The following is a 7,772-nucleotide window of genomic DNA, read 5'->3' on the forward strand; positions in this document are numbered from 1 at the left end:
CTCGCTTCATCCGGCCACCAAAATCGTTTCTTTAGATCCCGATACATTTGGTGGAACGGATGCATCGCATAGGGAGTCCTGTGAGCCTCGTCTAGAATCTGTTTCGTAGTTCCTCCCGATCGGAACACAAAGTCCCCACTCGGACACTCAACTCTCCACTTCGATTCTCGCTATACCCTTGCTTGATTTTCGATTTCGTGATCCTACTCGAGATGTCTGATATCGTCCAAGGTAGATGCTTAAGGACATGCGGAAAGTTGCCCAACTATAAGCTCGAGACTAAAAGGCGTAATCTCCTTCCTTAGGGGGTGGTGACATAGCTACTAAAGATAATAAGGTATAGAAGAAATGAGCTCTTGCTACCTTATTAGCTCTCCTGATAGTGAGTCATGTCATCTTGACCAGCTCTAACCATCTGTGCTGTCGCATATTCAGATCTTTCTGAGTAAAGAAATACTTCAGACTTTACACTGAGCTCCGTACAAATAATGTCTCCAAATCTTGAGAGCGAACAAGCTCAAGGTCGTGAGTAGGATAGTTCCTCTCATAATCCTTGAGTTGTCCGGAGGCATAGGCGATCACCTTGCCTGCTGCATCAGTACGGCTCCTAATCCCAATTTAGGCGTCCATGATGCATGTTTTCTCGTATAGTGAAATAGGTGCCTTGGTCAATCGTTTTAGTTATTTGATTGTCGTTCATGATCCTCGTCGAAATTTCTTGTTCTTCTGGTGAGATGGGGAGGCTATCTGGAGAAGTCCTCTCGAATTTCTGTAGGCTAATCCCGGAAAGATTTCCGTTCTGGGTCTCTTCGATTACTACGCTTCTATCTTGGGATCTACCATAACACCATCCTTGGAGATGATGTGACCTAGAAAGGCTACAGTCTAGCCAAAATTCACATTTCGTGAATTTGGCGTTCTGTGAATGCGCAAAAGCGTCTTGGAGATGCTCTGCATGGTCCTCTGAGTGTGCCGAATAGATAAGAATGTCATCGATGAATACGATGACAAACTTGTCTAAGTATTCTGAATACTCTCTTCATGAGGTCCATGAAAGTAGTGGAGCATTTGTCAGAAAAGCATGACTACCATTAATGTCCTCACTGTCCATCGAAGTCGCTTTAGGTATATCACCTTTCTTGACTTTAACCTGGTGGTATCACGATCCGAGGTCAATTTTAGAGAACACTTGGGCTCATTTAGCCGGTGTCATCATCTACGGGAGAGGTTTGTACATTTTGGAAACTGAGGCATGGTAGTCTCAGTGCGTGCTTCCCAACTATTCACGAACAACACAGGTGCTCCCCTGGTGAGTGACTATGATGAAACCCTTGTCAAGAAGCTCTAATTGAGAAGTTCCTTGAGTTTCTCGAGCCATGCGATGTGCCTTGGAATTGGATTTGTGGGGGAGCTCTCTATCTCAAATTCAATCTCTACACCTGAGTGCTAAGCTGGTAGCTCTTCGTGGAAGACAGAAGAGTAGTCACTAACGACGATCTCATGTTTCGTCCGGCCGGTGTTGACTACATTTGCTAAAAATCCCATGCATCCCGAATCCAATAGTTGCTATGCTTTAAAGCTGAGAGAAACTTCTGCTTCTGCTTCAGGTTGGAATCGACCTTCTGTTTATGACACTCTATAGAAGCGCCGATCAGAAAATCCATTCCAAGGATGACATCGTAGTCATTTCTAGCACTATCGGATCACCAAAAGTTCTCTGGTTCTGAGCCAGTGCGTAGATGCCATAATGTCTCCTGAGGGTAGTGTTGGAAACCGACTATTGAGTACCTCTGGAGGTGTTGCTAATTTCTCGGCAAATGCCCCGGATACATAAGAGTGGGTTGCCCCAATATCGAATAAGACAGGTTGCATTATCTTTGTAAAATCTTGATCGACACAACCGCCGAGGCATTTGCTACGTCCTCTGCAGTCGGTGAGAAAATCTCGCATTCGTGATCTGTGGACCATCTAAGGCAGCATACATCTGGTGTAGCTGCGCTGGCTGAGCTCCATATTGTATCGGCTGAGGCTGAGGAAGATTGTTCTTGTTCGGGCACTGCTTAGCCATGTGCCCTTCCTGTCCACATTCAAAACAACCTCGCGTACCCTTGCGGCAAACTCCTGGATGATGTTTCCCACAAGTAGCACACTTGGGATGTCTGGAATGTTTTCCAGCTGGTCCTCCTTTTGGGTCACTGCTTGCCTTCCCCTTCCAGTTGGAGCTATGTCCCTGTTATTTCTGCTAAGTACCTGAGCCAGCTTGTCCCTTGGGCTATGTGGAAACCTGCTTCTGCTGGGTGATGCTGTGCTGATAGTGCTCGGTGATCAGAGCACTACTCACTAGCTCCTCTGTGGTTTGTGGCCTATGAACGCCACCAGCCACATTCATTGCGATCTCTGGTCTGAGCATCTTCAGCATCAACCGTACTCGTTCCTTCTCTGTCGACTAGTTAGGACGGACCAACTGTTGAATTTCTTCACGGCACGGCGATAGGTTGCCACAGCGAAGTGTAAACTCGCTAAGTGTCGGTTCGTGACTTGCATGTGAAAGAATTCCTCAAAGAATTCTTTCTCAGCCCATGTCATCCGGTTTCTTGGCCACTTCGATTTAATCCACTCCCACCACATGCGTGCATCTAAGCACACTTCACCTTCTCCTGCTCTGGCCGTCTAGAAGCTCCATCGTGCTTTCCAGTGTTTTGAGCATTCCATGGTTCGCCGGTGCGAGAAGTTCTCGGGCTTAATTCTCGCCACTGGATAAGGTAAGCTTCTCTCTTAGCCCCTGCTACTAGGGCTACTGGGACTGGTGGGGGGAGTAGTCTGCTGGTTAGCCTTTAAGGAGGCTATCTCCTGCTGCTGTTCAGCTAACTACTGCTGTAGCTGAGCCACTAGTGCTGTAAGGTCTGAGGGAGGCACTGAACTGCCTGCCTCATGCTGGGGCTCAGCCGCTGATGCTTTCTTAGCTGGACGTCCTCGTACCATTTTCTAAATAGCAGAGAACACATATATATAACTAGGCTATCATGTTATAGTTAACTACTGGTAACATGTTAAATACTATCACTGTAAACATGAATTAATTAACTACCAACATGAGAGCAAACATGAAAGCACATATAACTGATATGGAAGCTGAAAACAAAATTGAGTGAGAGATGTTCTTACATGGAAGCTGTAGGCACAATGCTGATGTGTGTGTAGGAAGTATGGAACACTGCTCCGATACCACTTTGTAACGACCCACCTTCTAACTACTAGGCTGTAAGGTGAATTGCTACAGTTGTACTGCTGTGCTAAGCTCCTATTGCGGAAAAACTGAGCTGATTTATTTTTTCATGCTACTGAGGTCTGATCTAAATACATGTTATTGGTTCTGGCAGATGCTACTTTTCTTATACTGCAGATACCGGTAAAAGAAAAGTGGACTAGCGGAGGCTGGAGGGCGATGCTACGATGATGTGTTTGTGCAAGGGGTTTGGAATAAAGATCCTTGGGATCTATACGCTTTTATTTCAGTTCTAGTACTTAACATGCCTAGTTTTATGACTTAGTCTTGTTACTAGGTGTTTCAGCTTAGTAAACTATGTCTTGTTTAGTTATCAGGTTTAGAATGTTTGTATTTATATGCTAGAGTGTTTTTCATGTATCTAGAACTTTTGTATGCGATTTTTGGCACGAATCAGTGCTGGAAATCAGAGCTTCAGTGTGAAATCAGACACCCCAATCGATCGGTGGATCGATTGGGGGGTCCCAATCGATCAGCTGATCGATCGGGCGACTTGCTCCGCGAACAGTAGGTTTCTGGATCGATTATCCGATCGATCCAGCGATTTCTGTCATGAACAGAAGGTTCGGGAATCGATTACTGGATCGATTGGTCAGTCTGGATCGATCAGCCAATCGATCCAGAATATCGTCCCGAGCACAGTAGCGTGCTGGATCGATCACTGGATCGATCCAACTCATGTCCCAGATACAGTAGGCCTCTGAATCGATCTCCGGATCGATTTGATCAGTCCAATCGATCCGTTGATCGATTTGATCAGTCCAATCGATCCATGGATCGATTGGAAGGCCTGATATTAGCTAGAAACCCTTGGATAAGTTCTTTGACCATAAGGGGAGGTAATAATGGCATGAATAGCTTAGATTACACCCCTTAGCACATGTAGAATCGAGAAATGATTCTAGTTAGCAAAAATTTTAATTAGTACAGCTTCCGCATCTAGTGTTAGTAATGGTCAAGGAATGGTTTAGCACAGCATAATGTGATGATCGGCCTTACAGCCTAGTCAGTAGAAGGCGGGCCGTTACATCTATTCACTAGAATTCCGGTGGAGACGATCCTTTCGATAATCTCCTCGCTCCAACGCGTCCTTCTCACGAAGGGGAACGTTCTTGTGTTGGAATCGCTGCCGGAAGGTGCTCTTAGCGCCCTAGGGAGGGAACCCTAGGGTTGGCGTTGGCTTGTTTGGGCGCTGAGAGAAGGAAGAGGAGAAGGAGAGGGTGTTCGGCGGTGAGGGTTTTTGAGAAAGAGATGTTGCCGAACCAAACTAAAAATAACCCAAACCAACTTAAGTTTTTAATTTATATTAAGTGGGTAACTAGGCCCAACTCAAATATAAATGTCCCTGCTGGGTTCACCGGTTACTAAGGCTAACTAAAGGTTTAGCGGACCCGAGAGGTCCCGGGTTCGATTCCCGCTTAAGACTTTTTATTCTTCTAATTATTTTTGCCACTTCCGCTTCTCGAAAAATTCCGAAAAAATATCTAAAAATTCCAGAAAAATCATAGAATAATTCTAATGCAAGTTTGAGAATTTTCGGGCGTTACAATCCCCCATACCTTATAAAAAGTTTGTCCTCGAACTTAGAACAATTCTGGGTACTTCTGTCTCATGCTGGCTTCTGCTGTGTGATGTGCCAAATGACTTTGACTAATGGTACTTCCTTGTTCCATAATTTCTTAATCGCTCGGTCTATTATCTGAATAGGCCGACTATCATCGGATCTGTACCGACTGGGGCTCAATCACCTGGGTGGCATCTGGGGTATGCTTCTTCAGCATAGAGACATGAAATACGTTGTGGACAGCTGACATTTCCTGGGGTAGCTCTAGCTCATATGCTACCTTGCCCACTCTTCTGCTGATAAGGTATGGTCCCACATATCTGGGACTAAGTTTGCCCTTCTTCCCAAAACGCATCACTCCCTTCATGGGAGCTACTCTGAGGAACACTGAATCCCCGACTGAAAACTCTAAGGGTCTGAGCCGTGTATCAGCATAGCTTTTCTGTCTGCTACTAGATCTGTCTGAAGTTCTAGCTCTTTCTGTTCACCACTCTCATACCAGCAGATTGGAGATCTACACCTCCGCCCATAGAGAGCCTCGTAAGGTGCCATGCCGATAGTGGCCTGATAGCTGTTGTTGTATGCAAATTCTGCTAAGCTCAGATATTTGCACCAACTTCCCTTGAAGTCTAGGGCACACGCTCGGGCATATCTTCGAGTACTTGATCCGTCGACCATCATGTTCGAGGATGGAATCATGAACTTTAACTTAGTGCCCAATGCCGACTGTACACAGTCTTTATGCGAAATGATGGTTAGGTGGGACTCCATGTAGTCCGACGATCTCCGGAGATACAACCGAGCTAGCTTCTCCATAGAGTAGGATATCTTGATAGCTAAGAAGTGGGCTGATTTAGTCAACCTGTCGACTATTACCCATATGGCGTCAAAACCATTCGTGGTTCCGGGCAGTCCCACTATGAAATCCATAGAGATATCCTCCCACTTCCATTCTGGAATCTGTATAGGCTGCAGAACTCCTCCTGGTCGCTGATGTTCTGCCTTGACCCTCTGACAGGTGAGGCAGATGCTAACATATCTGGCGATGTCTCGCTTTATCCCGGGCCACCAAAAATGGTTCTTCAGGTCTTGATACATTTTGGTGGAACCTGGATGCATCGCATAGGGAGTCTTGTGAGCCTCATCTAAAATCTGTCTCCGTAGCTCCTCCCGATCCGAACACAGTACATACAACACCCCGCTATCGGACACTCTGAATTCTCTACTTTCTGATTCTGCTAGCCCTTTCTTGATTTTCTGATTTCAGGGTCCTGCTCCTGAGCTGACTGAATATCACCAAGCAAGGTAGACTCTAAGGTCATAGTAGAGAGCTGTCCAACGATGAGTTCGAGACCAAAATCTACGATCTCCTTCTGTAGGGGCGGTGACATGGCTGTAAGAGATAATAAGGTAGCACTGGATTTTCTGCTAAGTGCGTCGGCTACCTTATTGGCTTTCCCTGGATGGTAGAGGATGTCTATATTGTAGTCTTTGACTAGGTCAAGCCATCTGCACTGTCGCATGTTCAGATCCTTCTGAGTGAAGAAGTACTTCAGACTCTGATGATCTGTATACACTCTGCACTGAGCTCCATATAAGTAATGTCTCTAAATTTTGAGAGTGAACACTACTGCTGCAAGCTCAAGGTCATGAGTAGGGTAATTCTTCTCATAATCCTTGAGTTTTTTGGAGGCATAGGCGATCACCTTGCCGTTTTGCATCAGTACTGCTCCTAGTCCCAACTTAGAGGCATCACTATAGATGTCAAAGCTGCTGGTGTTGTCTAGTAGAGACAAAATGGGAGAACTGGTCAATCTCCTTTTTATCTCACTGAAGCTGTTCTCACAGTCCTTTGTCAACTGAAATTTCCTGTTCTTTCTGGTAAGAGCTGTCAGTGGGGAGGCTATCCTGGAGAAGTCCTCTACAAACTTTCTGTAATATCCTGCTAATCCCAGAAAGCTCCTGATTTCGCTGGCGTTCTTAGGTCTCTTCCAGTTACTTACTGCTTCTATCTTGCTGGGATCTACCATAATACCATCCCTTGAGATGATGTGACCCAGGAAGGACACCTGATCTAGCCAAAATTCACATTTCGTGAACTTGGCATATAGCTGGTTCTGCTGAAGTTTCTGTAGTGCTGTTCCTGAGTTCCCGAGTAGATAAGGATGTCATCGATAAACATAATAACAAACTTATCTAAATACTCCTGAATACTCTGCTCATGAGATCCATGAATGTAGCTGGAGCATTGGTCATGCCAAAGGGCATGACTACGAACTCGTAGTGTCCGTATCTCGAATCTGTCTTGGGTATATCTCCTTCTTTAACTTTTACCTGATGATAACTCGATCTGAGATCTATCTTAGAGAACACTTCTGCTCCCTTCACCTGGTCGTACAGGTCATCGATTCGGGAAGGGATACCTGTTCTTGATCGTGACTTGGTTCAGTGATCTGTAGTCGATGCACAGTCGCATGCTTCCATCCTTCTTCTTCACGAACAATACAAGCGCTCCCCATGGTGAATGACTCGGCGTATGAAACCCTTGTCAAGAAGCTCTGAGTTGCTCCGAAGTTCCTTGATTCTGCTTGAGCCATGCGATAAGCGCTTTGGAGATAGGATTTGTCACCGAATGAGCTCTATCTTAAAGTCAATCTCCTGTCTGGTGCTAAGCCTGGTAACTGCTGGGTAGTAACATACGACTCGAACCTCTGCTAGCTGTTGGTTCTTGTCTGGCAGGCGTTGACTACGTGTGCTAGGAATCAGTACATCCTAAATCCAGTAGCTTCCTTTCATAGCTGAGAGAAACTTCTTGGCCTTTCTCTTTGGTTCCCAACAGTATTCAAATTGCCTGTCGCCGGGTTGGAAGATGACTTTACATTCTGACACTCTATGGTAGCACCGTATCTGATCAGAAAGTCC

The sequence above is a fragment of the Zingiber officinale genome, chromosome 7B (genome assembly GCF_018446385.1).
Source record: "Zingiber officinale cultivar Zhangliang chromosome 7B, Zo_v1.1, whole genome shotgun sequence".
Taxonomy (NCBI): Eukaryota; Viridiplantae; Streptophyta; class Magnoliopsida; order Zingiberales; family Zingiberaceae; genus Zingiber; species Zingiber officinale.